The sequence below is a fragment of the Heterodontus francisci genome, unplaced genomic scaffold, assembly GCF_036365525.1.
Source record: "Heterodontus francisci isolate sHetFra1 unplaced genomic scaffold, sHetFra1.hap1 HAP1_SCAFFOLD_43, whole genome shotgun sequence".
NCBI lineage: Eukaryota > Metazoa > Chordata > Chondrichthyes > Heterodontiformes > Heterodontidae > Heterodontus > Heterodontus francisci.
Genome location: NW_027141852.1, coordinates 16,979,865 through 16,997,457, shown reverse-complemented (window position 1 = coordinate 16,997,457; position 17,593 = coordinate 16,979,865). Strand labels below are relative to the sequence as shown.

General features: G+C 45.9%; 2 non-coding genes across 2 annotated transcripts; both read right to left on the bottom strand.

Moving 5' to 3' along the window:
- Positions 1 to 4,597: 4,597 nt before the first annotated feature.
- On the bottom strand, positions 4,598 to 4,669 carry trnaw-cca (transfer RNA tryptophan (anticodon CCA)). Its single transcript has one exon. It is a non-coding gene; the product is annotated as a tRNA-Trp (tRNA).
- A 9,142-nt stretch (positions 4,670 to 13,811) lies between these two features.
- trnar-ucu (transfer RNA arginine (anticodon UCU)) lies at positions 13,812 to 13,902 on the bottom strand. Its single transcript is given in 2 exon segments — positions 13,812 to 13,847; positions 13,866 to 13,902. It is a non-coding gene; the product is annotated as a tRNA-Arg (tRNA).
- Positions 13,903 to 17,593: the final 3,691 nt, after the last annotated feature.

The following is a 17,593-nucleotide window of genomic DNA, read 5'->3' as shown; positions in this document are numbered from 1 at the left end:
GAGGAGGGAGCCTCAGATGGTGCACCATCACATCATTCCCCTGCACCCTCCACCAGAACAGAAACGCTCACGCAAACTGATGAGCACATCACAGACAGGCCCGGGCAGCTGACGGAGGCTGTGACAGCCGAGGCCACTGACAGTTGGTGGTCTGTGGGAGGCCAGGCCCATGCTGAGCCCCAGGCTGATGACATGCCTCTGGTGTCACCAGCAACACGGGAAATACCGCAGCTGCAGCGAGAGGTCAGGTAACATCTGGCAGAGTTGCCAGAGGCTATGTGTACCCGAACAAGGATGGTGGAGGAGTCCATCCAGACTTTGGGTGCTGCATTGTCTCTGATGGGGGTGTGTCTGGCTTCCTCCATTGTGAGATTGGTGACTCTCATGGAGAGCCTGATCCAGCCAATCAATCAGTGGCTGCCGGAGATGTGTGCAGACCTGCACTCCATCGCTTTGTCCATGAGCTCCATCCAGCGGTGACAAGGTGAGAGGGGCCACGAGGTCCACGTCCCTCTCAGGTCAGCAGCGAGTTACAAGTGTGTCTTATAAGGGGGAGGAGCAGCTGGCTGCTACATCTGGGGTCTCCTCTCAGGGTGCTCCTGGTGTGGACAGTAGCTCCAAAGCCCCTCTGCCAGTGACACAAGTGATGCCAGTGCCTGCCTCCATCACCCTCGATGACAGAGGGGGGTCCCTGTACCTGTGCAGGAGGCCCTCAGTGTGCCGGGGCCCTCCAGGCCTCAGGCAGCAAGAGGACGGCCACCAATGTCATCCCAAGCCATGGGGCAGCAAGGTCAGCAGCCTGTCTCCACCTCAGCTGACAGAGCAGGGGGAGCACCACGTAGGAGCACCCGGAAAAGATTTAAGAAGAGCACCTAGATTCACTTAGGGTTCACGGTGAATGTACATTCCAGATGGATAGGGTTGCATTTGTTGTCACACGGAAGAAAGAAATGATGTTCTCTCACTATGTCTCCTTCCTATTGTTGATGCCCTTTGGGACTTCATTTAAACCCTTCCTCCCAAGGGGCTGGAAGTGAGGGACCAAGCCCTGAGTTCACAAAGCTTTGGCCTTGTCACTGTGCGATGTGTACCTGGACGCTGCAGAACAGAAGGAAGGAGGTGACAACAGGGCTGTTTAAAGCTAAGACTTTATTGCCTTGGTTCCAGAAGGTGGTAAGGCTCAAAGGAAACTTGAATGTATAAGGGTGTCTCATGTCTCCCTTGTGTGTATCTCATGGCCCCTACCCTGCTGTGCCTGAGGTTCTTCATCTGGCACTGCTTGGGCAGCATCCTCCTCCACATCCTCATCATCAGAGGAGACATCACACTCCACGATATCCTCACTAGTCAACACCTCACCCCTCTGTAATGCCAGATTGTGCTGTGCACAGCAAACCACCACGATATGCGAGACCCTCGCCGGGACATACTGAAGGGCTCCACTGGATCGATCTAGGTACCTGAATCTCATCTTCAGGAGACCAATGGCCTCCTTGATGGTCGCTCGGGTTGACCCGCAGCAGGTGTTGCACCTCTCCTCTGCATCCGTGCGTGGGTTCCTCACAGACGTCAGTAGTCATGTCCTCAGTGGGTAGCCCTTGTCTCCAAGGATCCATCTCTGAAAGCGGATGGGGCCGCGGAAAGGTTCTGGCACCTGGGAGTGCCTTGGTATGCAGGCGTTGTGGCTGCTTCCCGGGATTTGTGCACACACCTATGGGATCCATTTGCAGTGGTCGCAGACCAATTGCACACTGAGCAAGTGGAAGCCCTTCCTGTTGAAGGCTGCTGGCTGGTCTGCAGGAGCCATGATGGTCACATGGGTGCAGTCAATGACACCCTACACCTGGTGGAATTCAGCGATGTCCCCGAATCCTATCGCTCTCTCAGCTTGACTGTTTGGATCAATGTGCACATAGTCACCGGCCCTCCTGAACAGGACATTGGTGACCTCCTTGATGCACTGATTCACTACAGACTGTGAGATTCCACACATATCTCCAGTGGATCCCCGCAATGATCTGGTGGTGAAGAAGTTCAGTGGCACGGTGACCTTCAGTGACACTGGCATCAGGTGCCCACCAAGTCGCATGGGGCACAGCTGCATCATGGCAGAGAGATCAGTGACGACCCCCGTGGAGAGGTGCAGTCTGCGGAGACACTTTCACTCGGACATCTGCAGGTAGTTGAACCTCGGCTGACGTGTTCCTCTGCCTCCTTCTCCAGCCTCCTGTTCGAGGCTGGCCTTCCTGTGGGCCCCCAAGCTGCTGTGGTGCCCCTGCTGGTGCCTGTGCCTCCCTCCCTTCCTCTCTACTCCTCCTCCTCCTCCTCAATGGGAGCCTCGAATCCAATGAGAGCCTCGAATGAGGCCCATGACAGGTTGCCCCTCCCTGAGTGCAAGGCCTTCACAGTTAACAACACCCAGCCACATTTACCTCACTTGTCACCCTCAATGAAGTGACACTGCCCCAATGGCACCCTGGTGTTGTTCCCTCTGCAGAGCTGGCACATTGGCCCCCACTCCTGACAGTGTTTCCCGATGCCCTTTCTGCCAAGTTTTGCTGCCTCACCCGATAGCTTCCCAGTGAAGACAACACTCAGCTCCCACCTCCCAGTCAGCTCCTTTAACCAGGCGAGGCTCTGAAGCCCCGTGGTTCCCGTGTGCTATTAGTTCAATTGGATCCAGTGAATAAAATTGCTGACAATTGGACTCATAAATACTTGATATTTTGATACTTCACATTTTTATTCATTCATTCATGCGATGTGGGCATCGCTGGCTAGGCCAGCATTTATTGCCCATCCCTAATTGCCCATGAGAAGGTGGTGGTGAACTGCCTTCTTGAACCACTGCAGTCCATGTGGGGTAGGTACACCCACAGTGCTGTGAGAAAGGGAGTTCCAGGATTTTGACCCAGCGACAGTGAAGGAACGGCGATATAGTTCCAAGTCAGGATGGTGTGTGGCTTGGAGGGGAACTTGCAGGTGGTGGTATCCCCTGCATTTGCTGCCCTTGCCCTTCTCGGTGGTAAAGGTCGCTGGGTTTGGAAGGTGCTGTCGAAGGAGTCTTGGTGCATTGCTGCAGTGCATCTTGCAGACGGTACACACTGCTGCCACTGTGTTCCGATGGTGGAGGGAGTGAATGTTTGTAGATGGGGTGCCAATCAAGTGGGCTGCTTTGTCCTGGACGGTGTTGAGATTCTTGAGTTGGAATTGCACCCATCCGGGCAAGTGGAGAGTATTCCATCACACTCTTGACTTGTGAATTGCAGATGGTGGACAGGCTTTGGGGAGTCAGGAGTCATGGATGAGTGGGAGGAATATATCACACTTTGGGTCTTTTGTGAGAGGATTTATTGATAAACATGGGATTTGAGAGGAAGCTGCTTCATGGTTTACAGAACCAATTCAGCCCCTGGGGTGGAGCCAACAGCTGCACTGTAATTACTCACCTCAGGATTCCAAGCCTCTGACCAGCTCTTCTAGTCACGTTATTTGTATGGCTACCCATGGTAACCTCCATGATGTTGATGGTGGGGGATTCAGTAATTGTAATGCTATTGAATGTCAAGGGTAGATAGTTAGATTCTCTCTTGTTGGAGATGGTCATTGCCTGGCACTTGTGTGGTGCGAATGTTACTTGCCACTTCTCATCCCAAGCCTGTGAGACTGAAATAGCTCAGTTGGGAGTGTGTTGGACTGAAGATCCCTGGTTCAATCTGGGGTTTTGGCAGTTCTCCTTTATTCTGCATCGCCCTTTGGTTTTGACTCTTGAGCTGCACAATTTACACTGAAATTATTTACCCAACTCTGAAGGTTGGATTGGAATAGAGAGATATCAATGATGGGAAATATTTACATTCTCAGCTTTAGCTTATTCTCTATCTCTTTGTGTCCTTTTCCCCAGTTTTTGAATCTTTCAGGGCCGGGTGAACATTTGATTTGCTGCATATGTCCCAAACTGAAGCCTTTTCCACATCTCTGGGCAGTCAGACTTGCTCTGTCTGTTTTTGCTGCTCGTGACCATGAACGAGAACAGGCCACGAGTTCAACGTTTTTCAGAAAACGGAAGATAATTGGAAAGAATTCTGTGTTACTCCAGACCAGTGACAAAGATACAATGGATGTTATTCAAAATAAATTCCCTTTGACATTTGATGTAAACTTGTTTGCATCTAAAAGTTGGATTTTAAGTGTTGCAAAAATGTGTCAAATTAATGACTGACCATGTGACAGCGCACATGGGGATCAAATCCACAGCCTTGTTGTTATCAACACTGCGTCCTAACCAACTGAACTAAGCGGCCGATAGACAGAGCCAGGTATGGGTTTGAGCCGCACGCTGTGCGGTTTGTGTTTTATTTCTCACACTGGGTGACAGAGCGATTGCACAAACAATGGACACATCACATCCCTGAAACATTGTTCTGATATAAAACAGTGTGAAATAAGAACTGAGCATGGAAATGGAACGGAACCAGAAATCAGGACTTTAATCTATTAAAGTTGATCTTGAAATTCTACCATGCACGAATATTCCAAGAGAACGAACTCTCTTCTGATATAAAATCCAGGAACTTGAGCTGCTGTAAAACATAACTGAGCCTGACGTGTTTTGAACACGCAACCTTCTGATCTGGAGTCAGACGCACTACCGTTGTGCCACAAGCTCACAGGTAAAGCAAAGTCTTCCATTCCTGGCAGATTTACTTCTTGTTTAGATTCAGTGATTGAAATTAATTCAATCCTCATCTGACCTCCGCTCTGCAAAGGCCTGCCACCCGACCTGAACCCGACGGGACCCGACGACCTGTGTCGGGTCCGGGTCGTGTTGGGTCGCTCTTCCGGGTCTGGCTTTCGGGCTCGGGTCAGGTCGGGCCAGGTTCGGGTTGGGCTGGGTCCAGGTCGGGCTGAGTCCGTGTCGGACACACACAGTAAGTGTTACATTTAACTCTGCTGGGAAGTTGAGTTTAATAAGTGTCAAAAGTTGAAAAGCCAACCTAAGCTGGGAGTCCGGGTCATCAAGGAGGGAAACTCTGAGTCTGCTCAGTGAGAAAGTGAGCATCTCTATGACGTCATTGCGCTCATGCTGCAGCTTCCTGTAGATTCGGAATCGGGAGGTAGATAAAGTGAACATTCCAGTGGTCGGGTAAGGCTCGGGTTAGTTTGGGCGTGGGAATAAATGGAGATACTCGGGCCGGGTCGGGCTCGGGTCCAATGTGGTTCTGTCAGGTTCGGGTCGGCTTTTTTTTCCTGACCTGAGCAGGCCTTTACCGCTCTGTCAGTTCAGTGCCTTATTTAAACTATTACTTGGAGTTCTGTTTTACAGGGTCTCGGCTGTTTAAGTATTTCCCAGACCCACTACTCTGATTAATCAGACATTTTGCTGCTAACTGCTGCTGCTACAATTGAAATGTAAAAAAGAATTTCCAGTGACCTGCAACCAATGGACAAATACATTTCAGAAAGATAAAGCTCATTCACCAATCCACAAATGTGTCTTTCTGCTTATATTTATAAACAACTCCTTCTCTCCACTATGAGAACTATACAATCACTACAGTTATTTGAAAGTTAGTATAAGATGTTCCAGTTCATCAATTTTAAAACTGCAGCAGGTATTTTCCAGAAAACTTCTCTGTTGGAACCTCAGTCCCATTTAGATTGAAAGTGGACAATTAATGTATTCACTTGTTCATTGTGGACAGGTGTCTGACTTCAAATAAATCTCATTAACTTTCAATGAGGTGGCAGTATTTCTGTGCTCCCATTTTACGCAGTCTGTCCTGTTCATGCACCATGTTTTTATTCTCTTCTCCCATTCTCCACAGGATACAGATTACAAGCATCATCAATCGAGCTGTTGAAAAGCATTGGAAGAATCTGGTCACACAGGTATTGAAACATTCATTTTCTGCCATTTTCCAAGTTGGTTGCTTTAAACACAGTACGATGTGTAATCATCTTGAAAAGAGATTCTCTTCAATATCCAATACAAACTGAATTACAAACCTGACAGACAAACACAGGAGAACAAGCGACTAGTGAACACAAACCTCATGGTGCTCATTTTCAGATTTATTGCAGTCATCCGACAAAACAAGTGAAAGAATATTCCAGTGAAATGATTTGGAAAGTAGGGGTGACTTTTGTTGGTGCCTTTCTTTGCTCTGTTGGTGAAACTTTCTTGCACCTGACTCGTGTTCATGTCTCTGTTTCCTCTATTGAATGAGGAAGGAGGTATTTGATCAGAAATCAACTGGATTGTGTACCTTTGAGAGGGGATTTCTGCACCGTCAGGGCTGGAAACAGGAGTGAGTGAAAGACAATGTGTGGAGTTTGATTTTGTACAGAGGGAGAGCAAATCTAACAGGACTGTGAGATATTGGCCTGGATTTTACAGCCCAATAGTGGTGAACTCTGAGACTTTCACTGCTATTGAGGGTCTGAACAGCACTGCAACTGCTGGTACATGCACACACTAACACCAGCATCTGGAAGTTGTGGTGGTGAGAAATGTGCTTAGAAGGAGCCTCTGATCATAATCGCACCAGCCCACTCTTTAAAGTGACAGGGACCTGTAGTTCAGCAATTTGAGCTCATTGCCCACAATGTACCCTGATTTTTACCTGGGTTGGATTAAAGCCGGTAACAACAGGCTCAGGGCTGCTCGGGAAGGACTTTTCCGTTGACACAACAGCTCCACTATTCCAGGAAGACACCGGCAGGAGCAGTTGTCAACTTTCAGAGGGAGTTCAGACATTTTAAATGTTGTATTTTATTTCTTAATTGTATGTAACTTTTTAGCATAGCCTGATCAGAGTTCTTAAATTTACATCTGACTTTTTATTAACAAGATTGAAGTGCTTTTAAAAGATCTCTAAATGTATATGACCTTTTATCAAGATTTACTTGGCTTCTTTGAAAAGACTCTTGAGCAAGATTGAAGTGACTTTTAAAAACTACATCTTATCCTTTAAAATCCTGCTTCCATGTGGATGACATTGGAAGATGACTTCAGAATAGCTTAGACTATCTTTCTAACAGGTACTGCAACAGCTTAAGACCTACCTTTCTGCAAAAGCTGGTGAATTACCTTCCGGGAGCGGAGAGGAGCGGAGCGGAGCAGACCTATATGGACCGATATGAGGAGAATGTTGAGAGCGGAGCCTATAAATCCAATCCGAGGATCGAGGCCCAGTCTCTTCCCTTCCAGGAGTGGAGTGGAGCTCTTCCAGTGTGCTGGAGTTTTGAAAAAAAAGAAGCCAACTGTGATGTCAGAGGAGAGCTGCAAGGTGATTGGTTGGTGAGTCACTGCTGTTAGTGTATTTAAATATCTTAAAGAAAAGGGCAAAGTTTTTTACTTGAAAAAAAAACCTCTGCTGATAAGATGAGTACGACTAAAGTGTTTTTTTTATTCAGTGTAGCTTATGAAGGACTTTAGATTGTAGTGGGTAGAACAAGGCCCCGAGTGTCATTAGTATTTTTTAATTAAGGGAGTAACTAATTAATCTAAGGGTAAGTCATGGCAGGAGAGCTCAGCCCCGTGATATGCTCCTCCTGCGCTATGTGGGGATTCAGGAACCCTCCCAGTCTCCATGACGACCATGTGTGCAGGAAGTGTATCCAGCTGCAGCTACTGGCTACTCGCATTATGGAGCTGGAACTGCGGGTGGTTTCACTGTGGAGCATCCACGAAGCTGAGGGTGTCATGGATAGCATGTTTAGTGAGGTGGTCGCACCGCAGGTAATGGATGCACAGGCAGAAAAGGGATGGGTGACCACCAGATGGAGTCGTAGGAGCAGGCAGGTAGTGCAGGAGTCCCCTGTGGCCATCCCCCTCTCAAACAGATACACCGCTTTGGTTCCTGTTGGGGGGAAGACCTCCCAGGGGAAAAGAGCAACAGCGCGGTCCGTGGCACCACGGAGGGTTCTGCTGCACAGCAGGGGATGAAAAGGGGAGGAAGAGCTATTGTGATAGGGGATTCTATCATAAGGGTTGCAGATAGGCGTTTCTGTGGCCGCAAACGAGACTCCAGGATGGTATGTTGCCTCCCTAATACTAGGGTCAAGGATGTTTCGGAGCAGCTGCCGGAAATTCTGAAAGGGGAGGGTGTGCAGCCAGAGATCGTGGTCCATATTGGTACGAACGACATAGGCAGGAAGAGAGATGAGGTTCTGCAAAGTGAATATGGGGAGTTAGGCAGAAGGTTAAAGAGCAGGACCTCTAGGGTTGTAATCTCAGGTTTACTCCCTGTGACACGTGCTAGTGCGGGTAGGAAGAGGAGGATTAGGCAAATGAATGCATTGCTGAAGACTGGCGAAGGCGGGAGGGCTTCAGGTACTTAGATCATTGGGATCTCTTCTGGTGCAGAGGTGACCTGTACAAGAGGGACGGGTTGCATCTGAACTGGAAGGGGACCAATATCCTAGCAGGGAGATTTTATAGTAATACACTGGAGGGTTTAAACTAGTCTTGCAGCGGGGGTGGGACCCAAAGTAGTAGTCTCTCCGATGAGATAGTTGAGGCAAATGGAGAGGTTAAAGCAAGCAAGTCCAGTAGGCAGGCCAGGCAGGGGCAGGACAGGGGGCGTGGAAGGTCTGGTGGGCTAAACTGCATTTACTTTAATGCAAGTATCCTTACAGGTAAGGCAGATGAACTCAGAGCATGGATCGGTACATGGGATTGTGGTATTGTAGCTATTACGGAAACGTGGTTGAGGGATGGGCAGGACTGGCAGCTCAATGTTCCGCGGTACTGATCCTTCCGGCGTGCCAGAGGTGGAGGTAAGAGAGGAGGGGGAGTTGCACTATTGATTAGGGAGGACATCACGGCAGTACTTAGAGAGAATATCCCGGGGTGAATGTCCAGTGAGGCCATACTGGTAGAACATAGAAATAATAAAAGGGTGATCCCTTTGATGGGATTATACTATAGGCCCCCCAATAGTCAGAGGGAAGTGGAGGAGCATATATGTAGGGAAATCACAGATAGGTATAGGAATTATAGGGTTGTAATAGTAGGTGATTTTAACTTCCCTAATATTGACTGGGACTGCCTTAGTGCTAAGGGATCAGATGGTGAAGAATTTGTTAAGTGAGTCCAGGATAGTTTTCTGAAGCAGTACGTGGATGGCCTGACTGGAGAAGGGGCTACACTCGATCTCCTGTTAGGAAATGAGGATGGGCAGGTGGTTGATATGGCAGTCGGGGAGCACTTTGGGACCAGTGACCATAACTCTATTAGCTTCAAGATAGTTATGAAAAAGAATAGGACTGGTCCTCAGGTTGAAGTCCTAAATTGGGGGAAGGCTAATTTCCATGGCATCAGACAGGAACTCTCAAAAGTTGAATGGGAGAGGCTGTTTACAGGTAAAGGGACGTCTGGCAAGTGGGAGGCTTTTAAAAGTGAGATAGGAAGAGTTCAGGGCCAGCATGTTCCTGTTAGATGGAAGGGCAAGGCTGGCAAGTTTAGGGAACCTTGGTTGACGAGGGATATTGAGGGTCTGGTCAGGACAAAGAAGGAGGCATACGTCAGGTATAGGCAGCTGGGATTGAGCGTGTCCCTCGAGAAGTATAGGGGATATAGGAGTATACTTAAGAAGGAAATTAGGAGGGCGAAAAGGGGCCATGAGATTTCCCTGGCAGATAAGATAAAGGAGAATCCTAAAAGATTCTATAAGTGTATTAAGAGTAAAAGGGTAGCTCGGGAGAGTGTAGGTCCCCTTAAGGATCAGTGTGGCAATCTATGTGTGAAGCCACGCGAAATGGGCGAGGTCTTAAATGAATATTTCTCGTCTGTATTTACCGTGGAGAAGGTCATGGAAGCTAGTGAGTTCAAGGGAGGGAACAGCGATATCCTGCAGCATATCAACATTACAAAGGAGGAGGTGTTGGAGGTTTTGAAGCGCATTAAGGTGGATAAATCCCCAGGGCCTGATCAGATGTATCCTAGGATGCTATGGGAAGCAAGGGAGGAGATTGCTGGGGCGCTGGCAGAGATTTTTGTATCATCGTTAGCCACGGGTGAGGTACCGGAAGACTGGAGGATAGCTAATTTGTTAATTAATAAATTAAATAACAAATCATGTCGCCTCTTTCTCTTCTAAACTCTGGCGGAGACAAGCCTAGCTTGTCCAATCTTTCCTCGTAAGACAGCCCACCCATTCCATGTATTAGTCTCGTAAACTTTCTCTGTACTACCTCCAATGCATTTACATCCTTCCGCAAATAAGGAGACCAGTACAGTACTCAGTACTGCAGAAGAGGTCTCACCAATGTCCTGGATAGGTGAAGCATAACCTCCCTACTATTGTATTCAATTCCCATGGTGATAAATGATAACATTCGATTAGCTTTCCTAATTACGTGCTGGACCTGCATACTAACCTTTTGCAATTCATGCCCTCGGACACCCAGATCCCTCTGCATCTCAGAGCTCTGCAATCTCTCACCATTTAGATAATATGCTTTTTTATTCTTCCTGCCATAGTGGACAATTTCCGACTTTCCCACATTATACTCCATTTGCCAGGTCTTTGCCCTATCACTTAACCTATCTATATCCCTTTGTAGCCCCCTTATGTCCTCTTCACAACCTACTTTCCTACCTATCTTTGTGATCAGCAAATTTAGCAACAATACCTTCGGTCCCTTCATCTAAGTCATTTATATAAATTGTAAAAAGTTGAGGCCCCAGCACAGATCCCTGTGGCACACCACTCGTTACTTCTTGCCAACCAGAAAATGACCCATTTATGCTGACTCTCTGTTTCCTGTCAGCTAGCCAATCTTCTATCCATGTAAATATGTTACCCCCGACACCATGAGCTTTTATTTTCTGCAATAACCTTTGATATGGCACCTTATCCTTCTGGAAATCAAAATACAATACATCCACTGGTTCCCCTTTATCCACAGCACATATAACTCCCTCAAAGAACTCCAATAAATTGGTTAAACATGATTTCCCTTTCAAAAAAACATGTTGACTCTGCCTGATTACCTTAATTCTTTCTAAATGCCCTGCTATAACATCCTCTGTAATAGCTCCAAACATTTTCCCTCAGACAAATGTTAAGCTAACTGGGCTGTCGTTTCCTGCTTTCTGTCTCCCTCCCTTTTTGAATAAATGAGTTACATTCACTCTTTTCCAATCTAACGGAACCTTCTCGAATCTAGGGAATTTTGGAATATTAAAACCAGCGCATCAACTATCTCACTAGCCAATTCAGGACCTGGCGACTTGTCAACCCGCAGCTCCAACAATTTGTTTCGTACCACTTCCCTGGTGATTGTAATTTTCTTGAGTTCCTCCATCCCTTCAATTTCCTGATATACGGCTAATACTGGGATGTTATTTGTATACTCAATAGTGAAGACCGATGCAAAGTATCTGTTCAATTCATCTGCCATCTCTTAATTATCCATTATTAATTCCCCAGACACACTTTCTATTGGACCAACAGTCGCTTTGTTAACTCTTTTCTTTTTAAAATATCTATCGAAACTCTTACTAGTTGTCTTGAAATTTCTTGCGAGCTTTCTCTCATACTCTAATTTTACCTTCCTTATCAATCTTTTAGTCATTCTTTGCTGTTTTTTTAATATTCTGTCCAATCTTCTGACCTGCCTCCCACCTTTGCACAATTATAGGCTTTTTCTTTAAGTTTGATAGTATCTTTAACTGTTTTCGTGAACCATGGATGGTGAGTCCCACCTTTGGAACTTTTCTTTCTCGTTGAAATGTATCTATTCTGTGTATTCTGAAATATCCCCTTAAATGTCTGCCACTGCATCTCTATTGACTTATCCCTTAACCTAATTTGCCAGTTCACTTTAGCTAGGTCTGCTTTCATGACCTTATAATTGCCCTTATTTAAATTTAAAATACTAGTCTGGGACCCACTCTCCTCTCCCTCAAACTGAATGTAAAATTCAATCATATTATAATCGCGACTACCTCGGGGCACCTTAACTATGAGGTCATTAATTAATCCTATCTCGTTGCACAATGCCAGGTCTAGTATAGCCTGCTCTCTGGTTGGCTCCAGAATGTATTGTTCCAAGAAATTATCCCCAAAACATTCTATGTATTCCTCATCTAGGCTACCTCTGCCCATCTGAATTTTCCACTCTATATGTAGATTAAAATCCCCCATAATTATCACAGTACCTTTCTGACAAGCTGCCATTATTTCTTCCTTTATATCTCATCCGACAGTGTGGTGAATGTTAGGTGGCCTGTACACCACTCCCACAAGTGACTTCTTGCCTTTATGATTTCTCATTTGTACTCAAACTGATTCTGCATCCTGATCTCCAGAACTCAGGTCATCCCTCTCGATTACGCTAATACCATTATTAATTAACAGAGCTACCCCGCCACCTTTTCCTAGCTTCCTGTCCTTCCAAAATGCCATGTCACCTCCAATATTCTCATCGAAATCTATGTCGCCCTGCAGCCATGTCTCTGTAATGACTATCAGATCGTACTTATTTATTCTATTTGTGCTCCCAGTTCATCTGTTTTGTTTCAAATGCTCCATGCATTCAGATACAGAGCATTTAGTTTTGTCGTTTTATTATTTTTGTCACCTCTGGCCTTATCTGTCGATTTACTCTTAGATTTGTACATTCTGCCCCTTCCTGTCACAGTCTGTTTATCATTTCCCATATTTATACCTTTCTCTCTCGCCCTGTCTCTCCTCCTTGATTCACCATATCTTCCCAAATTTGATCCCTTGCCCCCACTATTCAGTTTAAAACCGTCTCTACGTCCCTCGTTATGTGGCTCGCTAGAACACCGGCACCAGCACGGTTCAGGTGGAGACCGTCCCAACGGTACAGCCACCTCTTTCCCCAGTACTGGTGCCAATGCCCCACAAACCAGAACCCACTACTACCACACCAGTCTTTCAGCCGCACATTACTTTCTCTAATCTTATTTGTCCTATGCCAATTTGCACATGGCTCAGGTAATAATCCAGAGATGATTAACTTTGAGGTTCTGCTTCTTAATTTGGTGCCTAGTTCCTCAGACTGACTTTGCAGAACCTCTATCCTTGTCCTGCCGATGTCTTTGGTACCGACATGGACCACGACGACTGGATCCTCCCCCTCCCATTGTATGTTTCGCTCCAGCCCTGAGCAGATGTCCTGAATCCTGGCACCGGCAGGCAACACAGCCGTCTGGACTCTTGCTTTTGCTGCAGAGAACAGAGTCAATCCACCTTATTATACTGTCCCCTACTACCACTACATTCCTTTTTTCTCCCTCTTTGAGCCGCAAACACTTACTGCAGACGTGTTTGCCCTGGATCACACTGGCATCCAGGAACTCCCACATGCTGCAGCTGTGACACATCACCTGTCCTGTCATCCTCAACGTGTTTCAATTTACTACTTAAATATTTTATTCAATTATTCATTTTATTGCATATTTTAATAAACTTACCACTAGTTTGTTTACTATTTTAAATGTTAGGACTAAAATGGATCTTCATCACTTACCAGATGCGCTTCAAGCAGGTCGGTTCTTCCAAACCAATCAACTACCTGCTTGCCTGTGATGTCACAGCTTACCAGATCCTCACCAAACAGCTCCTTCCACTGCACCGAAGAAAGAACCAAATCCTGGATCCTCACCGCAGCGGCTCTCTGTTTCCCTGCTCTCACTCTCCATTGTGACGTCACTCCTCGATTTTTTTTTCCCCTGCTCTGCTCCTCTCTCTCGCTCTGTCTCCGAGTCTGTGCTTTTGGCACATTTCTTCATTTGTTGTTCCGTTGTGCTCCTCTGTTTCTGGTCCAAAATCTGACTCTGGTGGGACTTGAACCCACAACCTTTGAATATCATCTTAATTATTATTTAGAAGTCCAACACGCTATCCATTGCGCCACAGAGCCTCACGCACTTTTATTAACATCACTAAGGCCTTTGATATTGTCAGCAGAGACGGCCTCTTCAAACTGCAATGGAACATCGGCTGCCCTCCTGACCTCTTGGGCATCATCTCTTCTTTCCACGAGAACATGCACAGTTCCATCAGTTACAATGGAGCAACATCAGACGCTTTCAAGATCAGCAGTGGGGTAAAGCAGGGCTGCGCGCTGGCGCCAACTCTCTTAGGAACAGAGGAACATAGGAGTAAGCTATTCAGCCCGTCGAACCTGCTCTGTCATTCAATTAGATCATGGCTGATCACCTACCTCAAAGCCCCTTTCCCATGCTATCCCCATATCCCTTGATGTCATGAGTATCAAGATTTCTATCAATTTCTGTCTTGAACATGCTCAATGATGGAGCTGCCACAGCCCTCTGGGGCACAGTATTCCAATGATTCACCACCGTCTGAGTGAAGAAATGCCACCCATCTCAGTTTTAAATGGCCTACTCCTTATTCTGAGACGATGTCCTTTGGTTTTAGACTCACCAACCAGGGCAAACATCCTGTCTACATCCACACTGTCACGCCCTGTAAGAATTTTGTCAGTTTCAATCAGATCACCTCTCATTCTTCGAAACTTTAAGGAATACAGGCCCAGTTTCCTCAGAAGACAATCCCACCATCCCAGGGATTAGTCTGGTGACATAAAAACAAGAAATGCTGGAACCACTCAGCAGGTCTGGCAGCATCTGTGAAAAGAGAAGCAGAGTTAACGTTTCAGGTCAGTGACCCATCTTCGGAACTGACATATATTAGAAAAGTCACAGGTTACAAGCAAGTGGGGTGGGGGTGGGGCAGGAGATAACAAAGGAGAAGGTGTAGATTGGACAAGGCCACATAGCTGACCAAAAGGTCATGCAGCAAAGGCAAACAATATGTTAATGGTGTGTTGAAAGACAAAGCATTAGTACAGATTAGGTGTTAATGGACTGAATATTGAACAGCAGTAAGTACAAACCTGAAAAAAACAGTAGGTAAGCAAACTGAACAAACTGAGATGAAATGAAATAAATGCAAAAAAAAGATTAGTCTGTTGACCCTCTGTTTCACCCCCTCTATGGCAAGTGTATCCTTCATAAGATGAGACTAAACTGTACACAATACTCCAGTGCGGATTCACCAAGGCTCTATACAATTGCAGCAAGACATCTTTACTCCTGTACTCATGACCCCTCGTGTGGGTACAACATACCATTTGCCTTCCTAATTGATTGCTGCACCTGCACAAGAGCTTTTGGTATCTCAGGAACAAGGACACCCAGGTCCCTTTGGACATCGACACTTCCCAACCTCTCACCATTAAAGAAATACTCTGTCTTTCTGTTTATTCTACCAAAGTGAATAACTTCACACTTATTCACATTATATTCCATATTCTTGCCCATTCACTTAGCCTCTCCAGGTCCCCTGGAAGCCTCTCTGCATCCTCCTCACAACTCACACTTCACCGAGCTTTGTGTCATCTGCAAACTTGGAAATATTACATTTAATTCCCACATCCAAATCATTTATATAGGTTGTTAACAGCTGTGGCTCCAACACTGATCCTTGCAGTACCCCAATAGTAACAGCCTGCCATCCTGAGAAGGACCCGTTATTGCTGTAATTGTGACCTGACTCCAAAAACAACTGGACTGGAATGGAATGGAATTCTTCAGTGTTTCTGTTGTTTGGCTTGCATTGACTCATCGATTTTCTTGTTTTTCACTTTGTCGATGCCTTTGAATAATTGTGGATCCTTCTTCAGGGTGTCTTCTTTCACCAGGTAGTTCTGACCTCTGATGATGTTGATTGTAATCAGCTTCAATTCGCTGATAGTTTTGGAAGTGAGCAGATTTCCTTTGCTTGAGTCTACAACATGGAACTCAGTCTGACATGTGGACCCATGGGAGGATTTGAATGCCATCCCTGCGTTGGAGTTGCATCCATCCAATAAGAGACCGAGTAGAAGTGACAGTTCTGTCAGTCGAATATGAGACTTTTAATGGCAGGGTTGTGAGTTTGAGTGCCATTCTGTTTTTCCCTTTTGTAAGGCTTCATGAGCAGAGAGTACAGGGAGTGTTTGAAATGAGCAAGTCTCGCTTTGATTCAGGACTCTTCCCTCTCAGCAGCATCTCACTATGAAAGATTGAATTTGATCTCATTTCATTCTCAGCTCGGAGTCTGTGCGGCTCAGTGGCACTTCTGGCTGTCTCCCGCTTCACAATCCATCAGTACTGAGAAAGCAATGGGGAATATTACTCACATGTTGTGTTCTTTAATTTTTTGGAAAACTTGAATGTATGTATTTTCTTCCAAAACAAGGACACCACGCTACTGCTAATGTCGGGCTGGAATAGCTCAGTTGGGAGAGCGTTAGAATGAAGATGCAATGTTTCCTGGTTCAATCCCGGGTTTCAGCAATTTCGCTTCCTTATGCGTCCCTTGCCTTGGTTCTGATTTTCCAGTTGCACAATTCACTTTGAGATTATTTACCAAGCGCCAGTGGATTGAATTTGAGAAACAACACAGAGTCATTTACAACATGGAAGGTGTTCATTTGGCCGATCACGTCCATGCTGGCTCTCCCCGGAGCAATCTAGTCAGGTCCACTCACCAGCTCGATCCCTTTCCTCCTGCAAGTTTCTTTCCTTCAAGTATCCATCCAATTTCCTTTTCAAATCATTGATTGTCTCTGCTTCCACCACACTCGTGGGCCAAGACATTACCACCCACAACATAAAAAATTCCACCTCATCAAGGATGGGAAATACTTACATCTTCTATATTTGCTTATTTTCTATTTCTATGAGAATAGACTGGCAGTCAACATGAAAGGAAACCCAAAAATCTTCGAGCAGCATGTAAATGATAAGTGGGTAGTCAGAGGTTGAGTCGGGGCTATTAGGGACAAAAAGGATAATATAAGCTTAGAGGTGCAGGGCAATGTTAATCTACTTAATGAGTACTTTGTATCAGTGATCACTAAGGAAGTGGAATTTGACAAAATATCTGTCGAAGTGAAGAGAGCAGAGGCAATGGAGAGAGTACAAATCAGGAGAGGGAGGTACTAAAAAGGCTGGCTGTGCTTAGGGAAGATAGATCACCTGGTCCGGATGGCTCACATCCCAGGTTGCGAAAGGAAATGCGGATGCAGATAACGGAAGGGCTTGCTATAATCTTCCAATCTTCCCTGGATACGGGGGAGGTGCCAGAGGATTAAACAGTGTCAAATGCGACACCCTTATTCAAGAAAGGGTGTAAGGACAGTCCGGGTAACTACAGGCTAGTTAGATTAACAGCAGCGGTGGGTAAGGTTTTAGAAAGAATAATCAAGGTAAAAAATCAACAGTCACTTGGAGAGGTTCGAGTTAATTAAGGAGAGTGAGCATGGATTTATAAATGGGAGTTCATGCTTGACTAATCTAACTGCATTTTTTGATGAACTAACAGAGCAGCTTGATGAAGGCAATGCTGTGGATGTTGTTTATATGGATTTTAAGGAAGCGTTTGACAAGGTACCACATAAAAGGGCGGTTAACAAAATTGAGGTTCGTGGTATAGGAGGGTCAGTGTCCAATTGGATAGAAAATTGGTTTAAGGACAGAAAACAGCGAGTCTTATTAAATGGTTCTTTGTCAGACTGGAGGATAGTCGACAGTGGTGTTCCC